At 35.9% G+C, this 18,734-nt stretch overlaps 1 pseudogene; it reads left to right on the top strand.

The window, feature by feature from the left end:
- Nucleotides 1-1,158: 1,158 nt before the first annotated feature.
- On the top strand, nucleotides 1,159-4,999 carry LOC114047512 (annotated as a pseudogene).
- Nucleotides 5,000-18,734: the final 13,735 nt, after the last annotated feature.

Raw genomic sequence — 18,734 nt, 5'->3', positions numbered from 1 at the left:
AAGGAAGGAAGGAAGGAAGGAAGGAAGGAAGGAAGGAAGGAAGGAAGCATTTATTAACTACCTACCACACACAATGCACTGTGCTAAATGCTTCAGAAATATTAATTCATTTGAAATGCTCACAACAACCCTGGGAAGTGGGTGTTAGGTATTATCATCCCCATTTTATAGTTCGAGGAGACTGAGAAAGAGGTTAAATAACCTGCCCAAGGTCACAGAGTTAGTTAAGTATCTTAGGCTGGATTTGAACTCAAATCTTCCTTACTCTGGACCCAGTGATCAATTTACTGTGCCACTTAGATGCCTCTATCTAGGGGAACTAACCAGGGGCCAATACATGCATAACACTTAATTCATATTCCCTAGGTAAAGGATAATTTCTTATAGACTCATGCTTGATAAGCACGATTACAGAAGAGTATGGTTTGAAAGTTGCTTATACAGGATTATAGAGATCAAGGAATTGAATAGGGAAAGGAAGAAGTAAAAAGAAGGCCTTGCTGTTTGATAATTAACATTCAGTTACCAGAAGACACAGACTACGTCATAGCTCCAAACATTTACTTACTAGAAACACTTCTTTGGTTGTACCAAATCCAGAGAGATCTTCATTAAAAAAGGCAGATTCTATTAAATATCCTTTTTTGCTTTCTACAAACTTACTACCTGATTTTTATTGGCCATTCCCTGATTTCTTGGGAAGTGACCTCTACCTTATACTTTTCACTTTGCGGCCATGAATCCTAGCTATCTCTTCTACATAATAGTCCTTTCAACATCTGTGGAAAACCACGATGTCTCTTCCCTTTGTCTTTTCCTACCCACACTCAACAACTCTTGCTTTTTTCCAACAATCCCTCATATTGAGATGGTAGCTTCCAGGTTCCTCATCATTCTCATTCCATTCATCCAGACAGATTCCATTTTATTACCATTCTTCTAAAAGTAGCATTAAGGGTTAACACAATATTACAAACATAACCCCACTAATACAGATGATTAATTTCCTTGACATTGAATCCCTGTCTGGTTCAGTTTCTGAATCTATGAAATGGAAATGACAATACATCATAGGGTTATAGTCAGAATATGGTGTACTAATTCATACAAAAACTCTTCAAAAAGTTTAAAGTGCATTATAACCTTAATTTTCATGGAATGAAGATTGGCAACACCAAAGAGAAATCCAATACCCAGCTGATCAGTGTCCAGAACTTGAAGACTATATCTGTTTTTGTAAATGGAAATTTATTCTAAGCAGCTAGATCTTTTGATTTTTGAGCTCAAAATGTGGATCATTCTAAATTATTCAAATCCATAGTAGAGGATTTCTAAATATTCAGTATGTCTGACAAAAGAGCTTTTAAGTTTTGGATTGAGACATGGGGAAAACAAAATTACTCCTAACCAAACCAAAAAGAAAATGTCTGTTGGCAAGTAATAAAAATGAGGAATTTTATCTTTTCCTGGAAGGTTGAGCCCTATTTTTCATATTAGCACTAAATTAAACAAACTAGAAATATTCCCTAAGCTCCAATACTCAGTTGGGAGGTTATTAGGGTTCTCCTCCATGAGTTGCCCTCATTGATTCACCAGAAAATTCAGAACACATTTACTAGAAGTTTATCTCATCAATGCATTGCCTGATCATTGTTTCCCTATGCTCTAATCTGTATTAGAGGGAGAAGAGAAAGATATTCCATACTGGATTTTAGATTTTAGGAAGTTATTACTCTAGCATGGAACTTTCCATCAGCTGTTGTAGAATGAAACTTCAGCTAGCATTTTTTAACTTCAAAAAAAAAAGACTTAATACCCTATTGTATTTTCTTTAGACAAGCATCAGAATAAAAGAATTGGGAAAATCATTCACGGAATTCATAAAGAGGATATGAGAGAGTGAGGAAGAGAGAGTGAGAGTGAGAAAGACAGACAGAGAGAGACACAGAGAATTAATGAGAATGTCTAATACAAAGACAATATGATAAAGGCACACATGTTAGATTGAGATTTAGAAGACCTCAGATAGAACCTGGTTCTTCCACTAACTATTGGTGTGAGGTTAAGCAAGTCAGGTGAAGTTTCTCAATTTATTCATCTGTAAGATAAAAAGATCAGAGTAAATAATAGCCCACCCCCTAAAAAACATCTGTGGTATTTTCTTAGTTTTAAAAAGCCACGGATGGGGCAGCTAGGTGGTGCAGTGAATAGAGCACCGGCCCTGAAGTCAGGAGGACCAGAGTTCAAATTTGACCTTAGACCAAACACTTGACACTTACTAGCTGTGAAGGACTGTTATAACTACATTATCACTGCTACATTGATTTTTGTGGCTCAGAAATACATCCTGATGCTAATAAGCTATTGGTACTGAAAGTGAGAAAGGCAAGAACACAAGTAAACTATTCTCCCTCCCACCATACTTACCCATTAATCCCCAGGTTCTTCAGATATGGAGCATATAGTGGGAAACATTTTTGTCAGATAATCATACCCTCTCCCCATCAGCAAAATGAAGTTATCCTTGTGAGAAAAAAATATAGCCATACATTGTAGCTAATAGAAATATAGATTTAGGGCTGACTTTTAGAGACAATGTAGCATACACTCCCCTCATTTTACAAATGAAGAAACTAAGGTTAAGTAACTTGCTGAAGGTCACATGGCTAATAGTCAAATAATTATACCCATTCAGTATAAATACAAACAAACTGAAATGTAGAGTCTAGTAGATGAAAAATTGAGTTGTCCAGCTTTTCAAAGTAATTTTAAAATGAGCATTCTAAGGTTGAGTATGTCTACTCTATTGCTGGCCTTTGGTGCATGCTATACTATTTGTGATTTTAATGGGACATGAAGATAACAAATCCAATATGTTACTTCTTGAAATCTAGATCTCTGAAAACTTCTGCCGTTTCTGAGCTGTTGCTTTTATGAAACTACTTGTGTTTTTTGATTGGTTTCTCTTCCCCCCCCCCCGCTTAAAAAAAGGACCAAATCCCACCCCATCCCCTTGTAGCTATTAATGGCACACTTTTCAGGTTGTTATTCAACCCAGCTGAATATAAAATAGGATTAGAAATATTGTGAACTCCCACTCTTTAAGATACTGAATTATCTCTTATTTATGAATTTTCCTGCAATGTGGATAAACCATGTCTTTTTGTTATGGATAATAAGAGATAGAGATAAAAAAAATAAGCATTTTTTCTCTAAATGTTTAATTATACAAATACAAAATGCTTTCCTATATATGCATATATATACATATACATGTATTTCTGTATATGTATATATGTGTGTGTGTATATATATATATGTATATATATATATATACATACACACACACACACATTTAATCCTAACAGCACAAATGTTTTTGGAAATGAAAGCTCATAAAACTAACTTTTGACAAAAAGAAAATTCAGATTTGACAGTGCTCTCCCCAGAGATGAGACAAAGATATGAACTTCTGAATTCCTGTTGTATGAGGAGTAGATGTGTTGTTATCTTGTTTGCTTTCTCACTTCTGAGTATGCCAACTAAATTTACCTTTATGTGGTAGCTGATCTGCAAAAACTCCTCCCTGTGCCTCTACAGGTGAGATGATATTGGCTTATCAGCTTTTTACTAAACAAAGTCAAGCAGAATTTAATCAAAGGTTGTGTTGACACTTGGCCATATGAATTGCTGTGGACTTAGGCATGTGACTTGAGGCATTATAGGTATTTGATAGATAGCAGTATTGTTGAATTGAACTTGATTTTAGATAGCACTTTGAAGTTTACAAGGTGGTTTTCATATATGATCTCATTTGATTTTCATTATAACCCTTTTAAATAGCTAGTATGAATATGATAAACCTCATTTTAGAGATGAGGAAATTTGCTCAGAGGTATAAGTCCTCCTGGTCCCAGCACCAACCCAGATCACTAATATCACCCAAAAGGACTGTAGGAGCCTAAATAAGAGATGACTGCTAAGAGAAAGAAAAGGAAAAGAGCATGGGCAAATGGGAGGAACTAAGATACTTCTTCATCCTTTAAATGAAATGATAAGAACTCTCTTAAGAGATGTGATTATAAAGCAATGAAACCGGTTACCACGTATAAGTTACCATAAAACCTTCAACCTGTACCTGAACAATATCCACTCTATAATGTTGTCTGAGAAGTGGTTATTTAGACTTCACTTGGAGAGTTCTAGAGAAAGGGAATCCACTCCCTCCCAAGGCACCAATTACACTTTAGGACCACCCTAATTATTTCGAAACTTTTCCTGACATCAAGCCTAAATGCCTCTGGGCAACTCTCACTTATTTTCCCAAATTCTGCCTTTTGGAGTCAAAATGAACGTGTATAATTCTTCTTCTATAAGACAACCCTTCAGAGTCGCGTCGGGCCATTTTGTGGGAGAAGCCGCAGTACCGCCTCCTCCTTTGGGTCTCCTCCGCTTCTTGCTGCCGCTACCGTGGCTCTGACGCCTCCGTCGCCACCTCCGCCCACCTCCGCCGGCCCCCGCTTCGCTCCCCGCTCCCGCTGCCTTTCCTCCTTTATTTATCTCTCCCTTCTTGGCCCCCACAGCCTCCTGACACAGGGTCCTCCCGGGCGCGCCCCGCAGGCATTTTTTCCCCTCACCGGCCTCTCACTAATATCGCCTGTCCACTATCCAGAACCTCCAATCTTTCGACCCCTTTGCGGATGCAACTAAGAGTGACGACTTACTCTCGGCAGGGACTGAGAATTACTTTCATATAAGAATCCAACAACGAAACGGCAGAAAGACTCAGACTTCTGTTCAAGGGATTGCAGATGATTATGACAGAAAGAAACTTGTGAAAGCTTTCAAAAAGAAATTTGCTTGTAATGGTACTGTGATTGAGCATCCTGAATACGGTGAGGTTATCCAGCTTCAAAGTGACCAGATAAAGAACATTTCCCAGTTCCTCTTGGAGGTTGGCATTGTGAAGGACGAGCAGCTTAAGGTTCACGGTTTCTAAAATGAGCAAAACCACATGGAGTATTTCTTGAATAGTTTTGTTCTCTAAGCCAAATTGGCTAGGCCTGTGAAATGAGTCTGCAGTAAACGCACTTTTATTTAATCATTCAAAGTTCCGTTCACATCTGCATGATTACAGAAAACACGTCTGTAGGCTAGTAACATAAAAAAAGTGCAGTAAGATGAGAACTAAGCCCTTTATTCATCCTAACACATTTCCAATGGAAAATATTTTGTTTTGAGTGTTTATTGTTCAGTTTATTTTCACTTGATTTAAAAACGTTTTTATTGTATTAAATCATGTATGTTGCAGCTTAACAATAAAAAAGCTTATTAACACTTTTGTGAGCAGTTATGCTCCCAAGTTTAAACAAGACCCAAGTTACAAGCACTTTTTTTTAAAAATACAAACTTTCTGAAATAAACAGATTCCTCCTTCAGCAAGTAGTTCTTTCAAAGAATAGTTAAACTTTATTGTGTGACATAGGAAGCTAGTCAGTTGAGCACTGAAGGAAAAGGGAGCATTACATACAATCTTGAGCTAATTTCCCCTTAACATAAAGGCACATTCCATGACCAACCATTCTTCACTTACTGACTATAAAATCCTTGGAATAAGTAAGTATAGTCATAGCTGTACTGTATCTATCATCAGTGCCGCAATTCAATTTAAAAAGTCACTGGAATTGTGCTACTGTCATGAAAATTAGTATCATCTTTGGATGAATCTTTGCTTTTTATATCTGTTTTATGGCTCATGCCTTAAATAAACAAGCCAAGAATCTTCCTTTCCTTATTCTGGTAGACTCTTCTGAAAAATAAGGAAAAGGAGGAAAGAGTCCATTGAACAGTCTGAGATAAATTGGAAGGGTGTGGAATTGGCATGATGTGAGGTGGGGTTTGTGCCATAACACTTAGAAATGCAGTCCCTCTCTAACCTAGTTATAAAATTGTAATGGAGGCCTAATAGGCCCTTTGTTTTTCTCAAGCGAATTACTAATATAGTTGCACAGTATTCAAGCAGGATAGGCAAAAAATTAGACCCAAATGTATAAGCTATTAAATAATCAAACTCTGAGGACAGGAACCTTGCTTTTGTATTCTCCATAGTGGTGTGAACATACATAGTAGGTGCCTGATAAATATTCATCAAATTAATATAGTGAGTCAATTTTGGTTTCTTAGAAGGTTCTGTGACATGCATATTATATCACATTGTGTGCCAGTTGAACCTATGTCCATAATACTCGATAAGTATACTTGTCTCCTTCATGAATTCATTATGTTCACCCATGATTTTTATAAGGGGGGGGGAGCTTTTTTTGTTTTTGTCAATAGGATAAAATATTAGAAATAAGACTTAACTATTCAATTTATAGTTAAGTTTGGAATTTGCAATGTAGTTAAAGATCTCTGGAAAATACTAATCTGTGGAATCAACAGCCTGGTAATGTGCCATATAAATGTGATATGTCCATTTTAAATAACTGAGAGTTGTATTTATTTTCATGTATACCATAATATACATTGGCTATCTTTGAGCTATATTTGAAGACTCCCTTTTTTGCATTTTTCTCATTCTATAGAAGTGGTTTCCACAGATGACTTGTTTGAAATGAAAACAAATTTTTCTTTATTGAGATGACTAAAAAAAAAAAGGATAAACCTTCAGATACCAAAAGGTAGCTGTCATTTTATCCCACCCCCTCATCCCCTACAAAGTATTCTCTTCTTTGAACTGAATGTTCTCAGTTCTCGTACAGTTTATTCTCAAAGCTCTTTACCATTCTGGTTTGTCGACTTCTGGACACTCACATGCTGAAGACTCACAGTTGACTAATAGGACACAGTGTCCCATTAGTCAATTCAACCCCTGAAGGAGTTCATATAGTAATGGAAGGGGGAGGAAGACAGAGAATTGAGAAAGACAGAGAGAGAGAGGGAGAGAGAGAGAGGGTGGGCAGAAAGAGAGAGAGAGAAGGGGGAGGGAGGGAGGGAAAGAGAGAGAGAAGAGAAGACAAGTCAAGAAGGCACTAGCTGCAGTTGGGGGCCTCTTGAAAAAAAGTGAGATTTGAGCTGGAACTTGAAAAAATCTAGAGAATCTAAGAAGTGGAGGTGAGGATATGGAGCATTCCAGGCATAGGAGACAGTCAGTACAAAGGCAAGTAGGACATTGTTTCTGGATTGTGCAATGTGTGGAAGAAATTTAAGTGTAAGAGACTAGAAAGGCAGGAAATGTTCAGGTTGTGAAGAATTTTTAGTGTCTCTTCTTAAATGTGTCACTTGGGACTTCTGATAAGATGACAAAGTAATTAGGTCTTTCCTTTATCCCCCCCCCCCCCGCCCCGGGCAGCTGGGTGGTTCAATGGAGTTGGGAATATCTGAGTTCAAATCTGACGTCAGACACTTACCATCTGTGTGACCCTGGAGAAGTCACCTAATCCCTATTTGTCATAGTTACTCATTGTAAAATAGGGACACACTAAAGAAAATATTGGCACATACTCTAGTATCTTTGCCAAGAGAACCCCATGGACTTCATAAACAGTTGGACATGACTGAATTACTGAACAACATGAGCCTTCATCCCACAAGATCTGTTAAATAAAATGAAAATTACAAGGAAAAGAAGAGGATGAAGGAGATATTTCACCACAATATAATTCCTACTGAAAAAAAAATAGCTATGGTACTGACCCAACTGCCCTAGTTATCTCTAGAAATCCCACTCTCTAACCATTTTTACCAGGTCTGTAATTTGAACATTCATTGGCATCCATCCTGAACTATCAAACATGCCCCCTGGATGTGTCCCAGTTAATTTTCTCTCTCAACCCCTTAAAAAGTGAGATGGCTTTGGATTTATCCAGACATCCTTACAGAGAAAGTCACCAACTGGCAATTAGGGAGGGGCTCAGCTGTGCAGAGCTTGTTATAACATGATCTAGCAGAGGAGGAAAAGATTTAGGAGAGAAGGTTGAAAGAAAGGGGAATTACAAATCTGGCTATGGTCATGTTTCCTTGAAGTTTTGATGTGTCAAGGATATGAGTCCAGTTCCCCCACTCCAGCCTACCTTTTGTCACAAGAAAATCAGTTAATTTGCCCAAGTCTTATGATCTAGACAATAGTAAATGGGAAGGAGTGAACAGGAGAAGTGTCCAACAGTATAGGGTCTAATACAACATGTAATAAATGAGAAAGGGTGACTGGCTAAGAAAAGGGCTGTCTATAACCTCAGTCTCTACTCATATAAGCCATCAATGAATGATGAACTAGATGAAATAAATAAGAAATCTAGTAAAGGACACAATGTAATGAATGGATATTATATTCCTTTCACACAAATACAAATCTAACAAAAAGACAACAAAAGAAATTAAAATGTTTCTATGGAATTTTAGAAAAGATGTATGACAACTCATTGGAAACTAGAGTGGGACTTGTAAATAGTACACATATTCTTCAGATATGCATGGCACTTTTATTTATTTTTTTTAAATTTTATTTTATTTTTAATTTATGGACTAAAACAAGCATTTCTATAACATAGTACAATAAAAAGATGACTGCACTAAAAGCTACAAATTTACTATGTACATCTTACTATTCCTTTCAATTATACAACAGAGTTATCATTTAAATTTCTTTTTTCCCCTTCTCCCCTTTCCCTCCTTGCCACCCTAAAGGTGGCTACTATTAGACAGAATAATAATATTCATGTAATAATAATAGTATACACGTACAAATAATAATATACATGTAAAATTATTTTATGTATACTTCTATTTATCAGTTCTTTCTCTTGATGCAGATAGCATCTTTCTTCATATGTCCTTTATAGCGAATTTGGATATTTATAATAGTCAAAATAACTTATTCTTTCAAAGTTGTTCTTAAAGTAATATTACTGTTAACCGTATACAATGTTCTCTTGGTTCTGCTAATTTCACTCATTATTTCATGCAAGTCTTTCCATGTTTTTTTAAATCATTAAGCTCATCATTTCTTATATAGCATACTAGTATTCTATCACAACCCTATACCACAACTTGTTTAGCCATTCTTCAATTGGTGGGTATCCCTGTAATTTCCAGTTCTTTGTCACCTCAAAGAGAGCTGCTATAAACATTTTAGAACATATAAGTTCTTTTCCTTTTTTCCCTAATCATCTTTGGAAATAGACCGAGTAGTAGTTGCTGGGTCAAAGGGTACAGGTAGTTTAATACCTTTATGGGCATAATTCCAGATTGCTTCCAAAATGTTGGATCAGTTCACAATTCCACCAACAATAAATTAGTGTCCCAATTTTTCCACATCCCTTCCAACATTTTCTGTTCTTACCTTCAATCTTGTAGGTGTAAAATGATATTTCAAAGTTGTTTTAATTTGCATTTCTCTAATCAATAACGATTTAGAGCATTTTTTTTATATAACTATAAACTGTTTTGATTTCTTCATTGGAAAACTGTCTGTTCATATCCTTTGACCAGTTATCAGTTGGGGAATGACTCATATTCTTAAAGATTTAACAAAGTTCAGTATGTATTTTAGATACAAGACTTTTATCTAATAAACTGTCTATGAAAAATTTCCCCCAATTTTGCTTTCCTTTTGATCTTGGCTACATTTTTTATTTGTACAACCCTTTTTAAATTTAATATAATTGAAATTATCCATTTTATGCCCAACTTTGCTCTCTATCTCTTGTTTATTCATAAATTGTTTGCCTATCCATAAGACTGATTAATAGTATGTTTCATGTCCTTCTAATTTTCTTGTAAAATCTCTCTTTATATATAGGTCATGTATCCATTTTGACCTTATCTTGATACACGGTATAAGATATTGGTCTATGGGGCAGCTAGGTGGCACAGTGGATAGAGCACTGGAGGACCTGAGTTCAAATCCGGCCTCAGACCAAACACTTGACACTTACTAGCTGTGTGACCCTGGGCAAGTCACTTAACCCCAATTGCCTAAAAAGCAAATAAATAAATAAATAAATGAATGAATAAATAAGATACTGGTCTAGTTTCTGCCATGTTACTTTCCAGTTTTCTTAATAATTTTTTTTATCAAATAATGAATTTTTATCCCAAAACCTTAAGTCTTTACACTTGTCAAAGCTATTATGTTTATTTGCTTCTGTAAATTGTACATCTATTCTATTCCATTGATCTACCATTCTATTTCTTAGCTGGTATCAGATAGTTTTGATAATTACTGCTTTATAATATAGTTTAAGATCTAGTACTGATAAACCTTCTTCCTTTACATTTTTTCATTATTTCCTATTATATTCTTGACTTTTTGTTCTTCCAAATGAATTTTGTTATTAGTTTTTCAAATTCAATAAAATAATTTTTGGTAATTTAATTGGGATGATGTTGAATATATAAATTATTTTGGGTAAAATTGTCATTTTTATTATATTGGCCCTGTCTACCCATGAACAATTAATATTTCTCCAATTATTTAAGTCCGATTTTCTTTGTATAAAAAGGTTTTTTTCTGTAATTTTGTTTATATAGTTCATGGGTTTGTTTTGGCAGGTGTACTCCAATTTATTTTATACTGTCTGAAGTTCTTTCAAATGGGGATTTTTTAAAAAATATCTCTTCTTGCAGAGTTTTGTTTGTGACATATAGGAATGCTGATGATTTATGTGGATTTACTTTATATCCTGATACTTTGCTAAAGTTAGTAATTGTTTCAACTAACTTTTTAGTTGGGTTCTTGAGATTTTCCAGGTTTATCATCATATTGTCTGCAAAAAGAGATAGTTTTATTACCTCTTTCCCTTTTCTGACTCTTCCTATTTCTTTTTCTTCTCATTGTTTATTGATAGAATTTCCAATACAATATTGAATAATATTGGTGATAGTGGGCACCCTTGTTTCACACCTGATCTCACTGGGAAGGCTTCTAGCTTATCTCCATTATAAATAATGCTTGCTGATGGTTTTAGGTAAATGCTTTTTTATCAATTTAAGGAAAAATCCATTTTTAAACCAATACTTTCAAGTGTTTTGGATAGAAATGAATGTTAAGCTTTATCAAAAGCTTTTTTCTGCATCTATTGATGTAATCATATGATTTAAAAATGTTTATTATTGATGTAATCAATTATGTTAATAGTTTTCTTTATGTTAAACCATCCCTGGTATAAATCTCACTTGATCATAAATGGATAATCTATGTAATATAGTGTTGTAATCTTTTAGTTAGTATTTCATTTAGGAATTTTACATTCATATTCATTGATAAAATTGCTCTATAATTTTTCTTTTTCTGTTTTTACTATGCCTGGTTTAGGTATCGGTATCATATTTGTCTCATATTGCATGGCACCTTAAAAATTGACCACTTACTAGAGCACAAAAAATCCTTACCAAAATATGTAGAAAAGCCAAGATATTAAGCATACCCATTGCTGATCATAGGTTAGTCAATGTATAACTAATAAAGGTTATTTGGAGAAAGTAAAAGGATTCATCCTTAAAAGAGTGACCAAATAAGATTCTAAAGAATGTGTAAATCAAATGACAAATTGAAGAAGAATTATAACAATGAGACAACATACCCAAACTTGTGGGATGCAACCAAAGTGTCATTAGGGGAAAATTTATGTATCTCTCTAAAAACAAGTTCATCATAGAGAAATTAGAGATCGATGAACTAGCATGTATCTTAAAAGAAAAAACTGGGAAATCAACAGATCAAAGAACCCCATATTAACAAAAAATTGAAATCCTGAAAATAAATAGATAAATAAATTGAAATATAAATACCAAATTAATAAATAAAACCAAAAGCAAGATAGTTTATTTTTTTAAAAAGAAATATTACCACTATTTGACACAAAAAAGTAAATAACACATGAAGAGTCAAGTGTTAGAAAAACATTTGCCCACTTATATGCCAAAAGTCTGAGAATTTAAAAGAAATAAAATAATACTTATAAAAAATTTAAAGCATCCAGATCAACAGAATAACAAAAAAAGAAATTAAGTAAATTTCAGATAAAGAAATTGAGCAAGTCATAAACTTCGAAAGAAATAATACCCCAATAATACTTAGATAAATTTACAAGTGAATTCTATCAAACACTCTAACGCTTCTATGAATAAACTACAAAACATTTTTTAAACAGACATAAATAGGGATAGGTACCTGTGATATCATTGATATAGGGAATTCTTGGACACAGAAATATACAGGTTTGTACTCCTGCAACTTAGAGTCTCAGAGAGTTGCCTAGACCATTGGGAAGTTGAATAAATTGCTTAAGGTGACCCAGCCAGTCACCCTATATCACAGATGGAACATATATGAGAAGCAGCATGGCTTAGTGCATAGAGAGTTGACTTCAGAGCCAAGAAGATCTGGGTGCATTGGAAATATTAATTGTTCATGACTGGGCCATGCCAATATAAAAATTATGCTATGTACATTCATTTATAAATTTAGTCCTATCCCAATCAAACTAGTAAGGTATTTTTTGTTTGTTGTTATAGATATAGAAAAAATAAAAACAAAATTAACTGCAAGAGCAAAAGATTAACTATCTCAAGAGAAATTATGAACCCCTAGTACTTACTTGATAGTGCTAAATGAGTGAAGAATGGGAAGTTGTAGTTTTGAATTTCACCTGGAGCATTTAAAAAAAAGGAATGATAGGATCAGAACGGATGAAAAGTCTGAGTTTTGGAAGGAATTTGTAGAACAATAAAATTGGATTTCAAACTATATTAGAGAGAAGGGGAAGATAAAAGTAGGGATAGAATTACTACTTAGTGTGAATGGAATAAAGAAAATAAACAACAGAAAAGGAACAAAAATTTTATTTTTTTTCAACATTCACTTTTATAAGATTTTGAGTTCCAAATTTTTTCCTCCCTCCCTCTCTCACTTCCCTGTTCCCCAAGATTGAAAGCAATCTGATGTAGGCTATATGTGTGCAGTTACACTAATCATATTTCCACATTAGTCATGTTGTAAAAGAAGAATCAGAAAAAAAGGGGAAAAAATCACAAGAAAGAAAAGAAGAAGAGAAACTAGTATGTTTCAATCTGCCTTCAGACTCAATAGTTCTTTCTCTGGATGTGGATAGTATTTTCCATAATGGGTCTTTTGGACTTGTCTAGATCATTGTATTGCTGAAAAGAGCTAAGTCTATCAAAGTTGTTCATCACACAATGTTGCTGTTGCTGTGTACAATGTTCTTCTGGTTCTGCTCACTTCACTCAGCATCAGTTCATATAAGTCTTTACAGGTTTTTCTGAAGTCCACCTGCTCATCATTTCTTATAGTGCAATAGTATTCCATTACATTCATATACCACAATTGAAACAATCATTTATTAAGCACCTACTATGTGCCAGGTACTGTGCTAAGTGCTTTACAAATGTCTCAATTTGTCCTCACCACAACCCTGGGAGCGTTATTATTATCCCCATTTTACAGTTGAGGAAACTGAAACAGTATATGGGAATAGACCAGAGTAGGAATGTAACATAAGATTCCACAGTAAAATGTGAACTACCTTGAGTAAATGTAAACAGCAAAAGAAGCTCCTGTCATCCTGTGGAAAAACTTACACATGAACCTGGGCCATCTTTAACACTATTCCTTCTTTGTTCTGTTTCTTTGTAATACCTGACCTGGCCTAGGGTTGGTGTGGGGAATCCATGTTATTTTGTCCTGGTGCTTCCTAGGATGACTGGCCTCTTGTAACTCCTCCAATTAACCTAATTAACCCTAATGAAACCAATTAATAACTAATCTGGTATGAACCCCTCTTTCTTTGGCATCTCAGCATTCTCTAGGGGGTATGTCAACCTGTGATTGACATAAGTAGTGCAGGATAGTCTGCTCCCTTACAAGCAGACAGAGGTTAAGAGACTTGCTATATGAAGCAGGATTTGAATTCAGGCCTTCCTGACTCCAGGCTCAACATTCTATCCACTGTTTCTTTGACAAATAGCATGATCTTTGGATTGGAAAAAATAGAAAAAAGTGAATAGTAGAGAGTTGAAGTTCAAAATAAGTAAGGAGATAATAAAGTACACCAACTAGCTGTCCTCAATCAGTTCCAGTCACCAGGCTCAGGATATCAAAAAAACTTGAAATATATACTTATTGAACCACTATCAGTGATATTTGAAAAACCATGGAGAACAGGAGCCTTGCTGCAGGACTGGAGAGTGGCAAATACCCCATTGTCAGAAAAGGGAAGAAAATAAAATTTGAAAACTATGACCCATGAGCATCACTTTAATTCCTGGCAAAATTCTAGAATGGTTTATTAAAGGGAAGTTTGTGAAAATTTAGAAAGTGAATCAGTGATCAGAAAGAGCCATAACTTTATCAACAATAGCCAAAAAACTTAATGCAAACTTGTATTACATTGAAAAAGAGAGTACAGAATGAGCCTGACTGTTATTAGGGATTCCTACAGCTGAGCTCTGAATCACCAGCTTGTAAGTATGATTGTTCTGACAATGGTGCACTCCAACAGCCAGTTGGAGTTGGGATGCTGAATGAGAGATCTAAGTATTAAAATTCTCTCATATTAATTCATGTGATTATTCATGTGCAGATTTTTTTAATTCTGTATCTGATACTTAATTACTTTCTTTTGAAGTTTGGGGATTGAAAAAGTTTCCTTTTCTGGTCATATGTTCCAAAAGCTAGACTTTTATCTGAATGGTGTTGGGTGGTGTTTACCAAAACAATTAATAAACTAGCAATTTAAATTGCATATAATATAGGCAATTCTGGGCACTAACCAGGTGATTAATCAGAATATCTCTTTGTAGTTTTGGTGGTTGTGGTGATCCAGTGTAGTAACCAAAATGAGTCATCTTGAATTGTCTGTTCACAAGTTTAGATGATGTTGGACCTGTGGGATGGTGATATGTCTATTATTTAATCAGCTTTATGGTTGCTCACCAGTATTAACTGTCAGGTAAGGTCTATAATAGGTCTGAGGGCTTCCCTATGAGCTCCTTACCCTGACAATATACCTTGTAGGACTGAATGTATTAATGGAGGACAGACAGTCATTTACAATTTTGTAAAATCCTAGAAATTCAATAAAAATGACTAATTTTAGTAAAATAGAATGAAACAATTCTCTCTGCCCAAAATATACCTTTCTTGTATGCAAATTAAAGCAGCAAAGAGGTTATATCTCTCACCCATTAGATTGGCAAAGATAGAGAAAAAGGGAAATTGACAATTATTAGGTTTCAGGAAAATGGGCACACTAACACACTATTGGTGGAGCTGTAAATTGTCCCACCACTTTGGAAAGCAATTTTGAAACTATGCCCCAAAAGGCACTGGACTGTGTATTCCTTCAGACCCAATAATACCACCACTAGACCTGTACTCCAAAGACATAAGAGAAAGTGGCAAAGGACTTATATGTACAAAAATATTTATAGCAACTCTTCTGTTTTAGCAGAGAATAGGGGTATGCATCAATTAGAGGAATGGCTTGTCAAATTATGGTATATGGATATAATGAAATATTACTATACTGTAAGAAATAAAAAAGGCTGTTTCTAGAGAAATTTGAGAAGACTTTTGTGAGCTGATTAAGAGAAGAAAAACCAGGACAATCTATACATAATAATATAAAGGAAAAAACACTTTGAAAGACAATGAATGAATGAAAAAGCATTTATTAAGCACTTACTATGTATAAAGCTCTGTGTTAAGCACTGGAGATACAAGTAAAAAGTTGGAGACAATGTCTGCTCTGGGAGCTCACATTCTTTTTTTTTTTAAACGTGCTTTTTTAAACTTTGGGTTCCAAATTTTCTCCCTTCCCCCCTCTCCATCCACCCTCATTGAAAAGGCAAGCAACTCAATATAGGCTATACTTGTGCAGTTATGCAAAACACTTTCATAGTAGACATGCTGTGAAAAACTAACTCTATTTCCCTTAATCCTATCCTGCCCCCCCATTTATTCTATTCTTTCTTTTGACCCTGTCCCTCCTCAGAAGTATTTGCTTCTGATTACCCCCTTTCCCAATCTGCCCTCCTCTCTATCATCCCTCTACTCTCTTGTCCCCTTCCCCTCCTATTTTCCTGTAGGGTAAGACAGATTTCCATACCCAATTGAGTGTGTATGCTATACCCTCCTTAAGTCAAATCCTATGAGAATAAGATTCACTCATTTCCTCTCACTTTCCCCCGGTTCCCCTCCACTGTAAGAGCCTTTTCTTTTCTGGTTTTTTTTTTTTTTTGGTGAGATAATTTGCCCCGTTCTACCTTTTCCTTTCTCCTTCTCCTAGCATAATCCTTTCTCACCCCTTAATTTTATTCTCCAGATATGACCCCTTCATCTTCAACTCACCCTGTGCCCTCTATCTATCTATCTATCTATCTATCTATATGTGTGTATATATATATATATATATATATACATATAATCTTTTCCCTCTAACTACCCTAATACTGACAAAGGTCTCATGAGTTACAAATATCATCGTTCCATGCAGGAATGTAAACAGTTCAACCTTAATAAGTCTCTTATGATTTCTCTTTCCTGTTTACCTCCTCATGTTCCACTTGAGTCTTGTATTAGAAAGTCAAATTTTCTATTCAGCTCTGGTCTTTTCATCAAGAATGCTTGAAAGTCCTCTATTTCACTGAATGACCATTTTTTCCCCTGAAGGATTATACTCAGTTTTGCTGGGTAGGTGATTCTTGGCTGTAATCTTATCTCCTTTGCTCTCTGGAATATTATATTCCATGCCCTGTGGTCCCTTAATGTAGAAGTAGTTAAATCTTGTGTTATCCTGATTGTGTTTCCTCAATACTTGAATTGTTTCTTTCTGGCTGCTTGTAATATTTTGTCCTTGACCTGGGAACTCTGGAATTTGGCTACAATATTCCTAGGAGTTTTCCTTTGGGGATCTCTTTCAGGAGGAGATCGGTGGATTCTTTCAATTTCTATTTTGCCCTCTGGTTCTAAAATATCAGGACAGTTTTCCTTGATCATTTTTTGAAAGATGATGTCTAGGCTCTTTTTTTGATCACGGCTTTCAGATAGTCCAATAATTTTTAAATTCTCTCTCCTGGATCTACTTTCCAGGTCAGTTGTTTTTCCAATGAGATATTTCACATTGTCTTCTTTTGGATTTGTTTTACAGTGTCTTGATTTCTCATAAAGTCACTAGCTTCCAATTGCTCTATTCTAATTTTTAAGGAAGTATTTTCTTCAGTAAGCTTTTGGACTTCCTTTTCCATTTGTCCAATTTTGCTCTTTAGGGTATTCTTTTCTTCATTGGCTTTTTGGACCTCTTTTGCCATTTGGGTTAGGCTATTTTTTAAGGTGTTATTTTCTTCAGTATTTTTTTGAGTATCCTTTAGCAAGCTGTTAACTTGCTTTTCATGACTTTCTTGCATCACTCTCATTTCTCTTCCCAGTTTTTCCTCTATTTCTCTTACTTGCTTCTCAAAATCCCTTTTGAGCTCTTCCAAGGCCTGGGACTGATTCATATTTTTCTTGGAAGTTTTGGGTGTAGGAGCTTTGACTGTTGTCTTCTTCTGGTTTTATGTTTTGATCTTCTTTGTCACCAAAGTAAGATAATATAGTCTGACTCTTTTTGTGCTGCTTGCTCATGATCCCAACCAATTACTTGAGTTTGAAACTCTTTGTTAAGGTAAGAGTCTGTTTCCAATGTGGAGAATGTACTGTCCCAAGCTTCGGGGGTTTGTATGGCTGTTTTCAGAGATACTTCTAGGGACCTGTAAATTATCAGTTCTTCCAAGGTGCTAGGATAAGGGGTGAGGTGTTTCGTCTCCGCAGCCACAACAAGCTCTACCAAGCCAGCGCTCCTCCTTGCCCTATGACCGCCCCTCAGAACTGTGAACCAGATCCAAGCACAGGTAAAGTAAGAGATTCCTGCCTCTGCCCTGGCAAAGAGATCCTTGCAATCACCTTCTGATCAGCCACTGGATTCCCCCTCAGTCTGTGGGCCAGAAGCTCAGAAGCCAGCAGCTGCCCTCGGGGCAGCTGAGATCTAGCTTCTTCTCTCACCGCAGTAACAGACTTTTCTCACTGACCTTCTAAGTTGTCTTTGGCGTTCGTGGGTTAAGAAGTCTGGAAACCGCCACAGCTGTGGGCGATTCAGTCCTCTGAGGCCTGCTCTAGGTTCGCTGAGGCCTGCGCACCCACGCCGAACTGCGCTCCTCTCCCAGCCCGGCGCGATATACCTTTGCGATCAGCCATCCAGGTTGTCTTGGGCTGGAAATTTGTTTTACTCTGTTTTTTTGTGGGTTCTGCTGCTTTAGAATTTGTTTAGAGACATTTTTTTTGTACGTATTTGGAGGGGTTTGGGGGAAGAGCTCTAGCAAGTCACTGCTTTTCCTCCACCTTCTTGGCTCCGCCCCCAGAGCTCACGTTCTAAAGGGAAGTTTCAACTACAAGTCAGAAGGAAAGGTCCCATGTTCTTTAGGGTATGGTGGCAAATCTGAGTCTGCTTTAATGCTATTTCTTGATAACATTATATCAGTTTCTGATGTTGAACCATTTGACAGTGCCAACGACATCAAAGGCGAAAATTTCCTTTTCTGATTTTTCAGTGACTATGATTGCAGTACCTCAGGAAGCAGTAGCTAGGCCATATCTCTGCCACAGTTGCTTCTTGGATTAATGGCTTTAGGGTTGGGCTGGAAGCAGAGTCTGCTGTCTGGTGGGTATCACTACTCCTGGG

This window comes from Vombatus ursinus, unplaced genomic scaffold (assembly GCF_900497805.2).
Source record: "Vombatus ursinus unplaced genomic scaffold, bare-nosed wombat genome assembly UNPS02014789.1, whole genome shotgun sequence".
In the NCBI taxonomy this organism is placed as follows: domain Eukaryota; kingdom Metazoa; phylum Chordata; class Mammalia; order Diprotodontia; family Vombatidae; genus Vombatus; species Vombatus ursinus.
Note: the sequence above shows the minus strand (reverse complement) of the source record. Positions and strands in the feature narration are given on the sequence as shown.